Source organism: Ambystoma mexicanum, chromosome 3p (genome assembly GCF_040938575.1).
Source record: "Ambystoma mexicanum isolate Mex_15411 chromosome 3p, UKY_AmexF1_1, whole genome shotgun sequence".
NCBI classification, from domain to species: domain Eukaryota; kingdom Metazoa; phylum Chordata; class Amphibia; order Caudata; family Ambystomatidae; genus Ambystoma; species Ambystoma mexicanum.
In genome coordinates, this window is record NC_090925.1 from 895,702,830 (window position 1) to 895,721,708 (window position 18,879).

At 51.7% G+C, this 18,879-nt stretch overlaps 1 protein-coding gene across 6 annotated transcripts in view; it reads left to right on the top strand.

Annotated features, from left to right (window-relative positions):
• Positions 1-18,879, top strand: part of RALGAPB (Ral GTPase activating protein non-catalytic subunit beta) — a 2,501,232-nt gene that overhangs the window by 2,468,635 nt on the left and 13,718 nt on the right. The gene's annotated exons all lie outside the window — the stretch shown is intronic.

Here is an 18,879-nt window from a genome sequence, read left to right on the forward strand (position 1 = left end):
GCAAAAGCGTATGGCACGCCAAAAAATGTATTTTGTGGATAACCACTCTACATATCGATATTGAATGACAATGAAGTGAAAAACTGCCATCATATACTATTCCAAGATGGTGCAGATTTTTGCAACTGTGAAACTGACACATGCCAAGACACATCCAAAGTAATAACAAAAAAAGTACTAGTACTCCTGTTTGCACGGAATCCACAATAAAAAGGACTGCAACATGATGGCACATACAACTCTGATGAAGCCGTGAGGCGAAACGCATTAGTTATTTTCTGTTAGCACACCATTCTTCTGCCAACATGAGATACCATTGATTTTAAATAATACATGGATTTGGGGAAGATTGACCTAGCCATTGTGTTTTCATTTGCTTATTGAAGAAATAACGAGCACTGGGAGTGCAGAGCGGTCAACAGGGAGCTTTACTATTTTAGCTTTGCATTTATATATTCTGTTTGTTTTATCTTTGGTATATTTCCCACTTTGTTTTACATCTTTATAAAGTGGCTGACCACTTTTACTCATCTTTGTTGTATTGTACAGTCCCCCTTCTTGGGAATGACTCCACCATCGGTAAATGTGTTATTTTAAGTAATTTCTTTTTGAAATTGACATCCCTGTTCTTCAAATAAATACAAATACACAGCAGATCGAATCCCAAAGGGTTTACCAGTATTGAAGTGCTCAGCAGGAAAGCATGGTGTTCAGAGACCAACAATAACCTTCTAAGGTTGTGAAAAAAAGAATGTGTTATAGGCTGACCTCCAATACATACAACATTTGTTACTTCATCCGAACATGGCATCTACAAAATCAACACCAGCTAAAAGATAGACCAAACCCTGTCATAAATGAACAGATGGATGAGCAGCAACAGCCTTAAACTCAGCCTGGATAAAAACAAAAATTATTGTCACTCCCAACAACCACTCCAATCATTCAACAGCACATACCATGGCCTACAGAAATGGGAAAGCAATGTAAAGGAATCAAAGTAGGTGAACAGGTTCCATGTGATAATATCCACGCAAAAATGTCGCCATACAAGAATGCCTCCATTTTTTTTGCTGCAATATTAACACATGGAACCTGTGGGGGACACCCCTGCAACCCCCAGATTTCTTCAAATGGAACGGGGGACACCCTTGCCACCCCTGCTACCATTTACACCATATATTAACCCCCTAAATAATGTTGCCTATGCCGTTTCCCGCCGACTATATGTATGCTGACATTATTTATGGGGATAATATTACCTGATACTGTTAAACTTTTCAGAATATTAAGGGATATTAAACTAATACTAGAAGAATCAAGTCAGCTAAGTAGTGAAGAAATGCTTCTTCCATCTACACAGAGTGAAACGGATACTACCCTTTCTCACCTTCCCACACAGAACACTTGCCGTCATTTCTCTCATCATGTCAAGAATAGACTGCCGCCTTCACTTCCTGAGATTCCACCGCTTGCTTCGCTTCCAGTGCTCCTGATCCGAAATAGTCATGTCTTCGTCAGATGAAGGGAAGCTCTTTGTTGGAGGATTGAGTTTTGACTCAAATGAACATTCCTTGGAGTCTGCGTTCAGTAAATATGGCGGCGTATGCGATGTTGTCATGAAAGATCGTGAGACAGAGAGGTCCCGAGGCTTTGGTTTCGTTACGTTCAGGAATCCGAGTGATGCCAAAGAAGCATGCAGTGAATGGAGAGAGTCTTGTCAGGCAAATCTTCAGGTGGTGGACGAGGAGGTGGCATTGTAGGAGGATACAGAGGAGGCTCTCGAGGTGGGCGTGGATATTCCAGAGGTGGCAGTGACAGTTCTAGAAGAAGTGGAGGTATGGTGGCGGCTCCAGAGACTCTTATGGCGGTGGCGGCAGGAGTTGTGGTTATGATCGCTCAGGGAGATCTTATTATGACAGCTAAACGACCCAGATGTCAAGATCATCTTTACAATGGCTGTATTTGGAAAGACTTTGGAGCTTTGCTGATTTTGTTTGCTTAGTGCACCCACATTTGTGTACTGTTATCCAGTCCGATTGTCAAAAAGCAAAATCAAGTATATTTTTTTTCTGCCCGTCTTCCACGAGAGCAGTTTGATGCGATGTGCCTCGCGGTAAGATCACCAGAGCAATGTTTGCTATTCAATGGGAACTAAGCAAGCTGTGGAGTCTTCTGAAACAAGTGCATTATTGACTTCAACAACAACATTCCTTTAGTGTAGCAAGGTATAGCCTTGGAATGTGTACATAAGAATCTCCATGGTATACCAAATCTTTGCCTTCAAGAAAGCCTAATAAAAACAGTCAAATGAAGAAAAAAAAAGAATAAACTGCCAACAGTATCTACCTTGGAATGCTGGACAACCTCGACAAGAAAACTGCAATGGATATAGAACACACCCGCAAAAGTACTCCTCAGACGGTAAAGGGAGCATATCACACCAGCACTAAGAGCCCTACACTGGTGACCAGTCAAAAAAGTATTTACTTAAAAAAACTGTGCACAATCCACTGAAAAATGTGTTTCCATGGAGCAGATGTCCTGCAAGAAAGAATCTCCATCTATAGACCAAAAAGACCCTTGTGATCCAGCAAGGACCATATGTCTTGAATTCAAACAATATTCAAAAATGAAATATGATGGATCACCCTTCTCATACTTCTCAACAAAACTCTGCAACTCACTCCCCAAGGTAATAGGCACAATAAGTTAAAACAAGAAAAGGGAGCTTTTACAAGGCGGGATGTGTTAACTTTTCCATCACCGGAAGAACAATTGCTATTAAACAGAATACCCTTCTGGCACAGATGATCGCACTTGTCTCCACCTGCTGTTAATTGCAAGATTAATACATTCGCGAAATTCATTTGGCGACATGTAAAAGCTGAGCTGAAAACTTTGGTCCTGAAATTAAATTGCCCAAACCTTGAAGGCGGTCTTGCAATGTCAAATTGTTGGGGTTATGCAATGGTGGCCCACATGTGGTAACTAAAGCACTGTCGGCGTGTCACAACCCAATAGTCTTGAAATAGTCACATTTCATAAATCCATTGGCACCAGCAGGGTTGTTATCACTATTCCCACAATTGATCCCTTCTCCCATCTGGTGGAATCCTCTTTTTGGTATCTCATTAAAATGTTGTTATATGATATTTTGTAGACACAAAGTTGACCTAAATGGGATCTCGTACTAGATAACTCAATCCATCCCTGCACCAGAGATAACCGTACTTCTGTTTGGGTGAGTGATAGATAAATATTCTGTGAAATCTTTGAGCAGGAGAAATCTGTTATTTAGTATCAATTAGTCAAATATGAGCAGGTAAGGTAGGTTAGTTGTGCCACATGGTGGTTTCCTGAAAGCCAAAGCTGCACCGGGATGTCAATACAATCTAAAGCCCCTATTGAACTGCAAACAAATTATTTTTAGTTATGGGTAGGAGGTCCCCCAAATTAAGCCAATACGTTGGAGGCTTCTGCCAGATAGCATTGGTAGGAATTCAGCAATGACAGTAAAATGGTCAAAGGACCCGGGAGTCACCATTGAGGCTGCAGATAAATTAGCATTTTGGGACCTAGTGAGTGATGTCTCTTTCAGTCTGAAAATTTAGAGGGGAACAATTAAAGCTTCCACATTACTTTTGCCTTCCTCTAATGCACAGCTGTTTGCTCTCTGTCAGATTCCTTCCCCAACTGCTGCAGGGGCAACAATCTGATCAGGACACTGGGACCAAGTCTCAAAATGTGCTCTTGCCATTAGTCATTGGGTAGTGTGAGAAACCTGAAGGTGTCTCTCTGGCTAGTCCCTGGGGGATCTCTCATCCAGGTGGCCAGGACGCAGCCATCGCTATTGGATCCGGTTCCTGGGCGTGGACCAGTGAGGGAGGATCACCTGGATGGGGGGTCCTTGGGGAGTGGGACACTGACGGGTGAGATGTGGTATCCCCTTTCTTTCAACACCTTTTCCCCATCCTACCGCGTAGGATATTACAAAACATTGCCCCCCCCCTTTCCCACACCAACACTTTCACACAACACGAAAAAAAACAGGCTAACATCAGAGCCGTTTACCTGACATGTCACAATACAAGGGTCCGGCAATTGAGCAGAATTATACACACCTGATGGCCCTTTCCTTTCCCCAGAGGGATAAAAGGTGGACCACGAGAGCACAGGACGAGCAAGGCAGATCGCACAATGTGAGGTCTAACTCAGCATGGCAGTTCAGGAGGAGGCAAAAGATAGCGAATACCGAGAGGTTGACAAAGCGAGAAGCGACCTTGCCCAGAAGCGACCTTGCCAAGGCCTGTGAAACCTCTGCAGAAGGTATTTTAAGTCTGTGAACAATAGGCAGCGTGTGTTGCGGCAGATGTATACGGCGCATGAGACCCTCCTCTGCTGAGAACCAGGCCGGGGAGAGACGCGGATCTCTATGGTACCACCTTGGCGCGGAGAAGAAAGCCAAGCAGTTCATCACAGCTGGTGAGTCGAGAGAAAAGCCAATAAGAAACCGAACTGTGTTGAGCGATAAATAGCCAACAGCTAAATTGAACTTTGAAAAGCTAACGAGGGGGAAAACCAGCAACAGAGGAGGCCGGCACCATGTGGGTGTTCAGGCAGGAAACTCTGGGCGATTACCCGATGGTAGAAACTACAGTAACCAGAAGCCCTTGGGAAGAGGCGAGAAAAGGTCAAAATGGTCATAGAGGGGTATTGTAAAATCCTCTATACCGTCGAAAGTCTTTGACCAACAGATGATTGTGAAGCTAAGGAAATTGAGTCCCGTTTTGTGAAGTGAGCATATGAACAGTGTGTTGTAAAAGTTGGCAAGAGGGAACCCGGCAGAAGGAAGCCAACAAAAGGAGCGAAACCCGAAGAACTCTTTAAAAAGACATAAAATTTGTGAAAGTGAGAAAAGCCACAGTGAACCCAAAGAAGGTAGGCAAATGTCTGAAAGGGGTCCGAGCCTGAAAAGGAGATCTGGGGTGGAAAGATGTCACCCAAAGTGCATTGAAAAGGAACTGGTTATTTGAGATATATAATACAATTTATTTATTTATTTATTTTTGGATACAACAGACCTCGAAGGCAAGAGACTTTTTATTGAAAAGAGACTTGGCCCTCGAAGGACCTGATAGCTGATGGGGAACTGTCGGCTTGTGCTGGGAAAGCTGGAGGGTATGCTGTGTTCCAAGGTTCCACCTTGTCCTGTGCTAAAAACGTGGGGAAGGGAGACCCCCTGGCAATCACATCCTGACTTATTATTTGTGAACACTTCTTTCTTTATTGAAACCCTATCCCACACTCTTATCTGTAATTAGTTGTAAGGATTTGGCAATAGGTGTTTTAGTATAGGCCCTTTTATTTGACACAACGCCACTAGGACGGCCTTATTATTCATTTGATGGTCGGCACTTGCTCCCATCTTAGATTTAGGTTTTGGTTAGGTGTCTTTCCACCCTGCATTCATTGTTCAATAAACACACTTTTTTTTTAATAACATATTTTATTGAACGTTTTTTGAACATTCATACAACATACCAACTGTTTCCTCCCACCCTCCATCTCCCTTTGCCCGGTCGATCGTCGATCTGTTCGTCGCTTGCCACTCTGTACATCACCTGTCCAGCAATAAGTTCTTTGCCATGTCCATGTTGTGCTCCTGCGCTTCCCACTCTCCCATCCCTCAGAGCGATCTCAGGTCACACGTTCTTCCCATTTTCCCCAGATTTTTGTGGTCTTTGCCGGGCATCCACCTGCTGTATAAATTCTGAGTTCTTTCGCCGCGTAGATGTCCATTTCGTTGGACCACTGAGCTGCTGTCGGGCACTCCGGGGCTCCCCATTTCTCCAGCATGGGGTCTGGCATGGATTCACATGCTCATGAATATTCCCCGTCGTCAGGCTGGGAATCCTCGGTAAAGAAAAAACCAGTATCAGTTTCGTTTCTGATCTGTCTTTCGTAGTAATAACCAATCACTGGTCTCTGCGTCATACTGACCACATCCAATGACTGCCCTCTACCTAAGCACCGCCTCTGGCAGCCATCTTCAGATTTTTACCACACGTTCATGTGTTGGGATCCTCGTGCTATTGCTCTCGAGCGTTAGTGCTATTTTTTTCACGTTTTTTCTCAAAAACTTCGTTTTTTCGGTCAAAAGAGCCTCAAGCTCCACCGACTCTCCATCCGATCAACGGGGACCCATGTCGGATTCGTCTGCGCCCCTCAAGGGTGAAGATTTCGTCGAGCTACGCTTTAGGAGGACTCCAGAAGTTTCTCAGGCCCGGTCATGGCCCAGGAGAAGGGAAGCTCGACGCCCGGAAAGCTGTTCAGGATCTGCCCTGGATGCCAGCTGCAGAACGTCTTCAAGGAGGACGAACACTCTTTTTGTCTTTACTGCCTACATGAGGACAAGATGCACGTGGAGAAGGACTGTGCGTTTTGCGGCAACATGTCGGAGCGGACCATGAAAGACCGCCATCAACGTCTCGCCAACTGGCTGGAAGGGAAGAGCCCGTCCGGCGAGAAGAAGAGGAAGAAATCCGAGCGGTCTTCTAAGACCTTTGAGGACGTCCCGGCGACGGGGGTCCAACATAAGGCCAAGCACCGCGAGTCCGCTGGCACCGGGAGAGCCGAACGGTCGGGCTCTACGGGCGCCAGGCTGGGCGCACCCTCCCCGGCACCATCAACCACGAGCCAACGCTCTGGGTCGGGTAAGAGGAAGGCCGAGCACCCGGCGAAGCTCCTGGAGAGGCCCCGGTCGAGCTCGAAGGCGGAGGGGGTGCGAGGCAGTGTCCCCCCCCTCCAGGATAAGGCGGTGAGCGCACCTAAGGTGGTGAAGGCCTTAATCCATCCGGCCAAGCCCTCTATCGAAAAGTCGCGGCGGCCCTGGCTCAGCCTGTGGAGGCTACACCAGTGGTAGCGACCTCGGGGCTCAGAGTCTCCCTGCCACCTCGGAGGGAGTCCTCTTTTGTGCCCATCGATAGGACCCCCGTGAAATCCCCCGTGGGGAAGAAAAAGGGGGGGCAGGGCGTCGTCGTAGATTCGGCCTCAACCTCGGAGGAGGAGCTGGTCGAAGTCTTAAGCCTCGGCGTGGAAGAAGACCGGCCCGTCGGGATGGATCCCGACGCAGGTGACGACATCGTCGAGGGTACCGACGGGGCCCCTGATCGCCCGTCGGATTCCCCTCTGCCAGCGCCGCGAGACAGCTCGGCGGCCATTTTGTTGGCTATACAGTCCTTATGCTCAGTGATAAGGACGAGACTACCGTTGCCGACGGAACCTCTCCCGTCGGGGGACCCAGAACCGGGACCTTCTGGGGTTCCCCCTACCAAGAAAAGAAGGATCCACCCTCCTCCTCCTTTTCAGCCGTCGCGCCCCTTCCAGCCCTCCTCCCCGTCCACCCGAGGGGATGATACGGGGACTGACACGGCAGCGACGGGTACGGACGACGAGGTATACGACGAGGATGTACCGTCGTCGCCTCCCACCAGGGCTTCTCCGCCCGACGAGATTGGATCGTTCCACTCCATGATCGCCAGGGCATCCGAGCTTTTCCAACTCTGCCCTGAGGAGAAGAAGAAGGAAGGTTTCCTTTATCAGCGGCGCGAGGCCAAGAGGAAGACGGTCCTCGCAGTGCCTCTATTGGACGACATTTGGGATGAGGGCCTCACCCTCCTCAAGAACCCTTCCACGACGCCAGCTAGAAGAGACCGGTACAAGAAAAAGTACCGGGTCCCGGACACGGCCCCCCTGTGCCTCCGGGCGCAGCCTACCCCGGACTCCGTCGTCTCCGCGGCGGCCAGGAAAAAAGCGGGGGGGGGTGCGGCCTCCACATTGACTTCCCCACCGTACGGCGAGGGAAAGAAATTCGACGCTATGGGACGCAGAGTCATCTCGTCAGCAGCGACGACGATTAAAGCTGCCAACGCCTTGGCTATCGTGGCCCGATAAGACTGGGAGCACTGGTACAAACTGGCTCCCCTGCTGGACTTCTTGCCGGACGACAAGAGGGCAGAGGCCCTGGTGATCCTGCAGGAAGGTGAGGTGGCTTCGGACCACGCCATTACCGTTGCGACGGACATCGCCGACACTGGGTTCCGCCAGTTGGGCAACGGCGTTTGCCTTAGGCGGCGTGGATGGCTCAAGGCTACGGACTTCCGTCAAGACGTTCAGACCAGAGTCCTGGACATGCCCTTCGATGGGAACAACCTGTTTGGGAAAACAGTGGACGATTCCCTTCAGGCCATTTAAGCGGACACAGAGACGGCCCGGGCCCTTGGAGTTCTGCAACAACGACAGACGCCCTTTCGGAGCAGCGGAGGCAAGGGCGCCTCCAAAGGTTCCGGCGGCGGTTTCTCCTCCTACCGTCAAGCGGCCCGCTCGTCGTCTCAGGAGGCCTACAGAGGACGAGGCAAGTCTGGCGGACCCCGCCGTCGTCGCCAAGGACAAGGCGGCAAAGCCTCGTCGAAGCAGGATTGAACCGGCCGTGGGGTCGGGCCCCCACCGAAGCACCCCGGTGGGAGGCCGGCTGGCGAGCTTCGTCAGCGTGTGGGAGTCCATCTCCACCGACCGTTGGGTGCTGGACGCCTTGGCCCGGGGCCACGCGCTCGAGTTTCAAAGAAAGTGTCTGCGCGTCCCCCCGTGGCCAGGAAAGAACTTCACGTCCCTCAACTTCTCCTGGAGGTAAAGGCGATGCTCAGGAAGGGCGCCATCGAACTCGTCCCAAAGAGGCTTCGGGGCTCCGGAGTTTACTCGAGATACTTCCTCGTGAAGAAGAAGACGGGGGGATGGCGCCCCATCCTGGACCTGCGACGTCTGAACAAGTTCATCAAGGCGCAAAAGTTCCGGATGGTCACCCTCCAGCACGTCCTGGGTCAGCTGGAGGAAGGAGACTTCCTGTCGTCGTTGGATTTGGAGGATGCCTACTTCCATATTCCCATCCTGAAGGGGCACCGAAAATTCCTCAGGTTTGTGGTCCAAGGGCGTCATTACCAGTTCAAAGCCCTCCCCTTCGGACTACGGTCGGCACCCAGGGTGTTCACCAAGTGCCTCGCACCGGTGGCGGCGCAGCTGCGCCGCGAAGGGATCCACGTCTACCCCTACCTGGACGACTGGCTCATCCGAGCCAAGACAAGGGAGCTCGCCGTGGTTCACACGGCAAGGACCGTCCAACTTCTCACGGACCTGGGATTCTCCGTGAGCTACGCCAAATCCCACCTGGTACCCGCGCAAGACGCTCTGTTTCTGGGAGCGAGGCTCAACACAGTGTCCCTTCTGGCCTCCCCGTCCGAGGAGAGGACCAGGACCATCCTGGGCAAGGTGCAGCGGATGTTGGTGGCCGACGCGGCCAAGGTGAGGTCCATCAAGTCCCTCCTCGGAATGATGTCTTCCTGCATCTAACTCATTCCCATGTGCAGGCTCCGGATGCGCCCGTTGCAGGAGTTCCTGGACGCGCGCTGGATCCAAACGACGGGCAGCTTCGAGGAAAGGATCACACTCGACGAGAGTTTCCGACGAGCGATCCGGTGGTGGGGCACCCGCGCGCATCTGACGGCGGGCATGGACTTCCAGACCCCAGCCCACCAGGAGACAGTGACCACGGATGCCTCCCTGTAAGGGTGGGGAGCGCACACCGAAAATCTGCACGCAAGAGGCCTTTGGCTCCCGACGGAGAAATCCTTACATATCAACGTCCTGGAGCTCCGTGCAGTGTTTTGGGCCCTCAGGTCCTTCCTTCCGTCCCTCAAGGGCAAGGTGGTGAGGATCTTCACCGACAACACCACCACCATGTTTTACATCAGGAAACAGGGCGGAACCAGGTCCCCAGCACTGTCCAAGGAGGCGCAGGACCTGTGGCATTGGGCAGTCGCCCAAGGGATGTTTCTGGTGCCGTTTCATCTGGCAGGGATAAAAAACACCATCGTCGACTCACTCAGCAGGGAGCTGCGCTCGTGCCACGAGTGGGAACTACGGCAGGATCTAGTGGATCGCCTCTTCCGACGGTGGGGCACACCCCAGATCGACCTGTTCGCGACGGCGACGAACTCCAAGTGCCGGAGGTTCGCCAGCAGGTTTCCCCAGGCGAGGAGCATGGGCGATGCTTTCTCGTTCCCCTGGGAGGGCCTGTTCCTCTACGCGTTCCCTCCTTTGCCACTGCTAATCCGGCTCGTCAACCAGCTCAAGAGGTCACGGTGCAGGATGATCCTCGTCGCACCTGCGTGGCCGAGGCAGATATGGTTCCCGGACCTTCTGGACTTGTCAGCGTCCCCGCCAATCAAGCTGCCGGTGGACGCGGATCTGCTCTCCAGGGAAGGAGGCGCCATCCTCCACCACGACCCGAAATCGCTGAACTTGCAGGCCTGGCTCCTGCAGCGCTAGAGTTTGGAGGATACGACATACCGGCCGACTGCAGAGAGGTTCTTGCAAAGGCCAGGGCGTCCTCGACTCTTAAATGCTACGGACACAAATGGAAGAGGTTCTCTGTCTGGTGCCACGCACAGAAGATTAACCCTCTACGGATTACGGCTCCCCAAGTACTGCCGTACCTGCTGACGCTGGCCAAAGCTGGACTGGCACACGCGTCCATCAAGATTCATCTTGCTGCGATCTCCCGATACACCAGAACCACGGGGCGGACGTCCTTGTGGTCTCATCGTCTGGTGAAAGAGTTCATGAAGGGACTGTTCAGATCGTTCCCGCCGGTGAAGGCTCCGGCCCCGGCGTGGGAGCTCAACGTGGTGCTGACCAAGCTCATGGGACCTCCGTTCGAGCCTCTGCACTCGGCCCCGTTGAAGTTTCTGTCGTGGAAAACAGCGTTTCTTGTGGCCATCACCTCCGCACGACGGGTGGGAGAGATCCAGGCCCTTTCCTACAAGGCCCCGTACTTGACTTTTCACGACACGAGGGTAGTGCTCAGGACGCACCCCTCCTTCATGCCCAAGGTACCGTCGGACTTCCACCTCAACGAACCCTTGGTGTTGCCTGTATTCTTCCCGTCGCCTTCGTCGCCGGCTGAGAGAACTTTGCACTCGCTGGATGTGGCTAGAGCGCTGAAGTTCTACGTGGACCGCACGAAGTGTTTTCGGAAGACGTCACAACTCTTTGTGAACTTTGGACCTGTCAATCAGGGGAAGGCTCTCTCGAAGGCTTCCATTTCCAGATGGCTCTCCGGCTGTATCATGTACTGTCATCGGTTGGCAAACCGACCGCTGCCTGGCCGTCCGAGAGCCCATTCCACCAGAGCGATGGCAGCTACCACGGCGTTCCTTTCTGGTGTGCCCCTGCTGGACATATGCAGGGCTGCTACGTGGAGGTCGACGCACACCTTCATGAAGTTCTACTGCGTCGATCGGGATTCCAGGGAGGAGTCCAGGGTCGGCCAAGCAGTTCTGCGCAACCTGTTCGCCTGAGGTGAGCCTGGTGGGGAGGTAAGATGCTTAATGTTGAGTTTGATGCAATGCTTAATGTTGAGCTTTTGCCACCTCCCGTGGTTGTGCATGTGTGTACTGCTATGTATTCTTTATTCATGAGCATGTGAATCCATGCCAGACCCCATGCTGGAGAAGGAACAAGTTACTTACCTGTAACTGTTGTTCTCCAGCATGGGTCTGGCATGGATTCACATGCGAACCCTCCCGCCTACCCCTCCGCGGCTCTTCACTTGGTCATACTGCCACTTCACGTGCTTCCAAATCTGAAGATGGCTGCCAGAGGCGGTGCTTAGGTAGAGGGCAGTCATTGGCTGTGGTCAGTATGACGCAGAGACCAGTGATTGGTTATTACTACGAAAGACAGATCAGAAACAAAACTGATACTGGTTTTTTCTTTACCGAGGATTCCCAGCCTGACGACGGGGAATATTCATGAGCATGTGAATCCATGCCAGACCCATGCTGGAGAACAACAGTTACAGGTAAGTAACTTGTTCCTTCTGCGCAATGTCACGTTTTATCAGGCCCATTGCTGTGGAGAGAAGAATGCCCTCCCATTTGTTTGAGATGTTCTCATCTGGGGCCCCAAGTAACATTATTGCGGGTCGCTGTCGTGCGGCACAGTGCTCTTGCCAAAATTTGTAAGCATTGTGTCCATAATGTCTTCATTTTAGGGCAGTCCCAAAGGAGATGGATGAAGGTGCCCTCTTCCCCTCGGCATTTCAAACACTTTGGATCCGTTGCCCTTCCCCAACCGAAAAGGGCCACTCGGGGGTAGTATACCCTATGTAGTATCTTTAGCTGTACCAGTCTTATTCTGGAGTCTATAGAGATTTCACGTGGATGCATGAGAACCTCGATCCAGTCCTCAGGCTCAATGTCCCCGACATCCCGTTCCCATCTGGCTTTGAGGCTGGTCAGCTCTGGGGTAGCGAATGCGTTAATAGCTTTGTATAGGGTGGTGGTCGCCTTGGTGGGGATATGTTGTGGAAGTAAATTGCGTTCCAGGGGTGTGTAGTCTGGGGCGTCAGCAAGTGCTTGGCTGTGGCCACTAAGTGTGTGTGATAATTGTGTGTAATGGTAGTGTTCTGCTGCCAAAATACCATATTCCTGCTGGAGCATTTCAAACGAAAGAATAGAGCCCTCTGTTAAGATATTTCCTATCGTGGTTATTCCGGCCCTCACGCACCGGGTCCAGATGGGCAGCTTCCACACTTCCGTCAGCATGTGGTTATTCCATAGTGGTTGTGCCATGGTAATCTTGTTCCCCCAGCCTATGTGCTTGTGTGCCTGCATCCAGATGATTGCGATGTGAGAGGACATTGTCGGGGGTCTGGATAGGCGTTGATACATCGTCTCGAGTGGTGGGGTATCTTGCCTGAAGGGTAGTTGTGGTCTGATGTGTGGTAGGTCACGGTCCCCATGGAGGTGGTCATTGACAATGTTTAGTTGACTGGCCTAGTAGTAGGACTTCAGGTGTGGGACACCAATACCCCCCTCCCAGATTGATCGCTGCAGCGTGGTCAGCGTGATTCGAGGTTGCCCCCCCCTTCCATATCAATTCCCTGAGGAGGCGTTCCACCCGGACAAGTTCCGAGTTTGGTATGGCCAGTGGGGCGTTCTGCAGTACGTAGAGGAACCATGGAAGTGCCATCATTTTGAAAAGGGCCGCCCTTCCCATGAGTGTGAGGGGGAAGTGCATCCAGTGTCGCACATCCCCCGCGAAGCGGGCCGTCAGTGGGTGCAGGTTGTGACGCACATAGTCTGAGAGAACCCCTGAGACCCATATGCCCAGATAGCGGAAGCCTTCTCTTTCTGTTCGGTATGGGGAGTCCCGGGGGATTGCCGAATCGTCCCCTTTTACTGGGAAGAGAACTGATTTCCCCCAGTTTACTCTAAGGCCACTGAAGTCTCCATAGGTCTTTAACATTTGGGTTATGATTGGGCATGCTTGGCCTGGGTTACTCAGGTAGAGTAATAGGTTGTCTGCATAAAGGGAAAGCTTATCCTCCCGTCCATTTGGCCAACGGAATCCGGACCATGTGGCGACTTGTCAGAGCCATCGGGCCAGTGGTTCGATTGCTAGGGCGAAGAGGAGGGGCCGACAGAGGACAGCCCTGCCGGGTGCCTCTGCCCAGCCGGAAGGTCCCGGAGGTCCAGCCGTTCACCCTAACTGTAGCTAGTGGGGTTTCGTATAGGAGTTGAATCCAGCTAAGGAACGTTTCGCCGAAGCCCATGCGCCTCATTGTTGCCCAGAGGCTAGCCCACACCACTGAATCGAACGCTTTCTTGAAATCTATTGCGAGGAGTGCGAGTGGAGTGTTTAGGGTCGGTGACTCTTCCAAAAGCAGGTGTAATCGGCGTAGGTTCATTCTGGTCGATCTTTGCAGCATGAAGCCCCATTGATCTTGATGGACCAGTGAGGATATTACCCCTTGGAGCCGGTTGGCTTGTGCTTTGGCAAGGACTTTTGTTTCGTTGTTGAGAAGCGATATCGGTCTATACGATGTGCACTGATCGGGGGGTTTGCCTTTTTTGGGAATGACCACTATGCTGGCCGTCTGTAGAACCGATGGGAGGGTGCCCTGTTCTTTAGCAGCGAGGAATAGATCCCGGAGGGGGGCGGCCATCTTATTGCTACCCAATTTCTTCCAGGTCTCGGCCAGGAACCCGTTTGGGCCGGGTGTCTTCCCGGATTGTAGCTGGGTCATGGCTTCCGCTATTTCGGTTTCATCTAATTCCCTGTCTAAATGAGTTTCCTGCGATTCCGATAATTGCGGAAGCACGATCTCATCCAGGAGGGAAGCGTCTGTGGGGACCGTTGGGGCGGCATAAAGCGTACTGTAGAATTTGGCATAGGCCTCTGCTATTTCTGGGTCTGTTTGGGCCGGCCCGTTCGGGCCTTCGGTGATCTGTCTGACATGTCTATGCCCCTCCTCCCGTCTTTCCAGCCATGCCAATAGTTTGCCGGCTTTGTCCCTGTGCTCATTAATTCTCGTCTTTGATTCCCAGTGTGCCTGCCGTGCGTTATCAAGTGCCGTGTTATGGAGTGATGCTCTAGCCTTTAGGAGGGAGTGGTGCGTTTCCGGGGAAGCGTAGGATATATATCTGGCTTCCCATTTCTTTACTTCCTTCTCCGCCTCCGTCACCCTCCTGTGATGTTCCCACTTTTGGTTACAGATACAGGCTGTCATTTCCCCCCTAAGCACTGTTTTATGTGCCTCCCATAATATCACAGGGTCCGCTACCGAGCCTGTATTGATCTCAAAGAATTCATTGGATTTGTCCGTGATGTGCTCCACGAACTGGGGGAGGCCCAGGTAGTAGCCATTTAGCCACCATGTTTTGGGCGGCATGGACGATCCGTACGGAGCGTCACCTCCAGGGGAGAGTGGTCTGATATGCCCCGGAGATGGAAATCTGCCGATATAACCCTATATGCTTTTGGGGCCGGGAGGAAGAGGTAATCCAACCTGGATAAGAATGCATGGACCCCTGTGTTGAAGGAGAATTCCTGGTCTGTAGGGTGGAGTTCTCTCCACACGTCACTCAGACCAATCGCTGATGCGAAGGTTACCAGCCGCGTGGGACGGTCTGGGTTCCAGCTGCGGATGGTGGTACGGTCAAGTGTGTTGCACGTAACATCTTTAAAATCCCCCCCTCCCCCACAATCCACACCTCTGCTTGCTGTTCTGCCATCAGGGCCGTCACCTCCCTCAGGAGACCCTCCCCCAACCCCAGCGGGGAATATATCGCTAGAATGGCCACTGTCTCTCCTCAGCGTGCCCCGGATCATCACAAAACGGCCCGAGGGTTCCTGTACCACAGCAGATAGATCAAACGGGAGTCGCTTATGTAAAAGGATCAGGGCGCCCCGGGAGCCCATCGTGTACCCTGCATGGTATGTTAGTCGATAATTAGTTCTGCGAAAGAGCTGGCAGGTTGAACCTGCTAAGTGGGTCTCGGTAAGGAGGGCTATGTCGGGAGAGCGTCTGTTAAGATATTGCGTGACTAATCGGCATTTGATACTTGAGCCCATGCCGTTTACGTTCCAAGCAATGATTTTGAGTGACCTGTGGCGTTCGTGGGGCGTCGTTGGGGCTAGTGCTTTCCCATAAGTGGGATCATCTTGGCGCTGTGTGGTCATTGCTGTCTAATGATCTGGAGTGTTGTGCCAGATGGGTGCCTCGTGCGTTTGGCCGTGGAGATGTGGCGTGTGTGTGAGGTGGAGGCGCTGGCATCGGATATGGTGTGTTCGGTGGCATCTTGATCAGTGTGGACATACTATGATTTCCCGGAAAGTAACTAACGTAGAACTGTATCCCTTCCCCCCTCCCCATACCCCTCCCCAACATGAAGTATCTGTCGCCCAAACTCTACTAGCGCTCAAAACAGTGTCGCCAGATTAACTTAATGTGAACTGTGGTCACCTTCCCACCAACTTACTACTCGCTTGCGGGTCTGGTAACTCGGATCAGGGGCGTGGTGTCCGCCGATGGCATGGTGTTAGCGATGGCAGCGCGTGGCTCTCTGATCAGTTGTGTGGGAGCGACGGCTTCCCATCACCGGTGTCGACCCGGGAGGGGCGTTGCATTGCAAATGGTTGCCAAGAAAGGGATTGGTTGTTGAGGGTACTGATGGTACCGTGACTTCCTCTCTGTGACCAACATGGCTGTTCCAGGGACCTTGTCAGGGATCGAGGTCTTCGTCTGGGACCGCTGGGATCTCCGGTATGGGTCATTGGGCGGGTCCCTCTCTCCGCGGTCGGGGTCTTGGTCTACCTCTACGGTTTTGAACGGGTGCGGTCCATTCCCCTACGATATGGGTCTCGGCCCATTTCCAGGCTTCCTGAGGATCGGTGAAGTGGACGCTTTTACCTTCGTGCTGGATTTTTTAACTGGGCCGGGAACCGCAGCCCATATCTCACGTTCATGGAGTGGCGTTTCCTTTTAAGGTGCTTGAAGGATTGTCTGGCTTTCTGGACCTCACAGGTATAATCTGGATAGAAGGCAACGGTGTGCACGTTCCACCGAGAAAAAGTTTGAGAGTGTTTTTGGCGCATACAGGTCTGCCAACCATTCCTCCAGAAAAAGTTCCATGCTGGGTCCCTCTTCGCGTTCCGGCAGTCCCAGGATGCGGATGTTGTTGCGGCGGGACCTGCCTTCGCCCTCGTCCACTCGGGCCTCCAGGGTTTTCAATCTGGTTAATGCTTGCGCCAGTTGTTGGTGTACCCCACCAAGGCCATCCTCCACACCGGAGATACGTTGTTCCGCCTCCCCAGTTCGGGATGACAGTTTTTGGAAATCATGGCGGAGGAATGAGACCTCGGTAGAGATGGCGTCCATTTTTTGCTCCACTGAGGAGCGCGAGCTGGCGATGGCGGCCATCACATCCTTGAGCGAGAGGGTCTCGTCCGGCGGAGGGGGGGTCACTCCCTGGTCCTCAGTGCCCTGTACATTGGGTGTGCTTGTGGCATATTGGTCCATGGTGCTTTGTGTCGAGGTCTTTCTGCTCTTTTCTTTGCCCATGGTGTTGCTCTGTGTAGGGCCTCATGTATCTGTCAGTGCTCGTAGAGGGGGCCCCGTTCGACAGGATTGGCTTCTTTTGCGCACTGGAGATGTCGGTGTGCTTCTCCCCGTATTGCGTATACATTTTTGTTCCCCCAGGGGCACTCCCTATGGGCGCAACGGATTCCAAATGGCAGGTCCCGCGTGGATGTTTGCTTTAGTTCTGGGGTCCGGGAATCAGGATTCCAGGCTGTTGCCGCCTGTTTCGAGTTCCGGGGGGATCCGCTCTCTGTCTCCGAGGGGCTGGGGGGCTCGAGCCGTCCGCACCCCGTCCCCTGGCCGCACCACGCAGACCGAGTCGATGTCGCAGGCCGGGGGACTCACCCAATCTGGTCTTCCCCGCCCCGGCTGTACCGGGGACAGATGACAGGATTCGGTAGCGGCACACCCTCGGATCGCCCTGGGATGCTAGGCGTGGCTGCTGCATTCAGCTGTCGGGGCTCGTGGGCTGCATTCACTAATCCCTGTCATGCTTCAGCGCTGTTCGGGAGGTTCCTGGGTGAAATTTCCAACGCCGATATCTCGTGTTTCCCTTTGCGAACTTAGCTCTGTTCTCCGCCGGGTGTTGCTCTGAGGTTCCGCCGCCCGGAGTTATGTTTATTTTGCTTTTACACGATCCATAGGGCAGGATTTTGCAGGATGTTTCAGGCGGCCACGGGAGCGCCGAAGATTCACGTCTTCATCGCGCGCTCGCTGGCCACACTCCCCATTCAATAAACACTCTTGAACTGTGATCACTTGTGTCTGTCTTAACTGTTGCCACCATGAGTTTCTTACAATAGTTATAATTTATTTTTGGCAAGTAAGAAATTGTGTGCTCTGTATATGTACAGAATAAGTGCCCGGCTAGTATCCTGCAACTTGAAATGTTTACACCTGCTTTGATTGTGCCAAAAAGTACAACACTTCTAGACTCATGTCCTGAAGGCGATGGAGATGGTAATTGTCTGTAAAGTTCAATTCTCTCATCTTTTGAGAAGCCGTGGTCAAAGTGGGCGTGAGATGTGCTCTTCTACTTTTTTAAATTAAGGTTTTCTGTTCCTATACTTTTATTTTAAAAACAAACCATTCTGGAATGGTTTTGTTTTAAAATAAAAGTGTAAGAAGAAGTTGAAACTTGCACTTTCAGTGCACTGCACTGAAAGTTTCCCTAAACAGCAGGCACATGTGTTTGGGGGTTTGTATTGTGCGTGGAAGCGGTTGTGGTGATGGGGTTTGTGGGGATCAGGGCCAGGCCAGTAGGGATCATAGTTCCACTACTTCTTTTTGTACACTTCGACCACTGTTGACAAGGGACTTCCGCTGATAGAGCAGAAATAAGATTGTTTCATACAGTACTGTTAGCCATCTGTAAAACTGCTTTTCCAACTGTATGTTGGAAAGGGATGGCTTATCCTCCTTGCCTGCAAGCAATGACGGAATAGCGATGGGAACTGTTTGGTTAATTTGCATTACTGCTGCAACAATCCCTGCTGGATGATGAACACTCCTCTGTGAAATATGGGCTGGTATTCTTGTGGGATACTCCTGTGCCGGGCAGGTGTCTTCCTAGAATTGGTCACACTCCCAGTTTTAACAAAATGATGTTTCCCCTGTGCTTGGTATGCAGTTCTATGCCCCCTATGCTCAGACTAGATCATCCTGATATCTGACACCACTGGACCAATATTATAGGGATAGGTCTGGCAGAGGCCATAAAAACAATCTAGAAGTCCTGTCACTTGGCATAATCTAAGTTATGCATGCCTACTGTTCTAGTTTACACTGATTGTAAGCATGTTAGTCTAGTACTTTTCATCCAGGAGGTGCACCCTGGTCAAATGGCTCTTAAAATGCCTTGCGAAACTTGGGGCAATATTTATATGGCAAGGATCTAG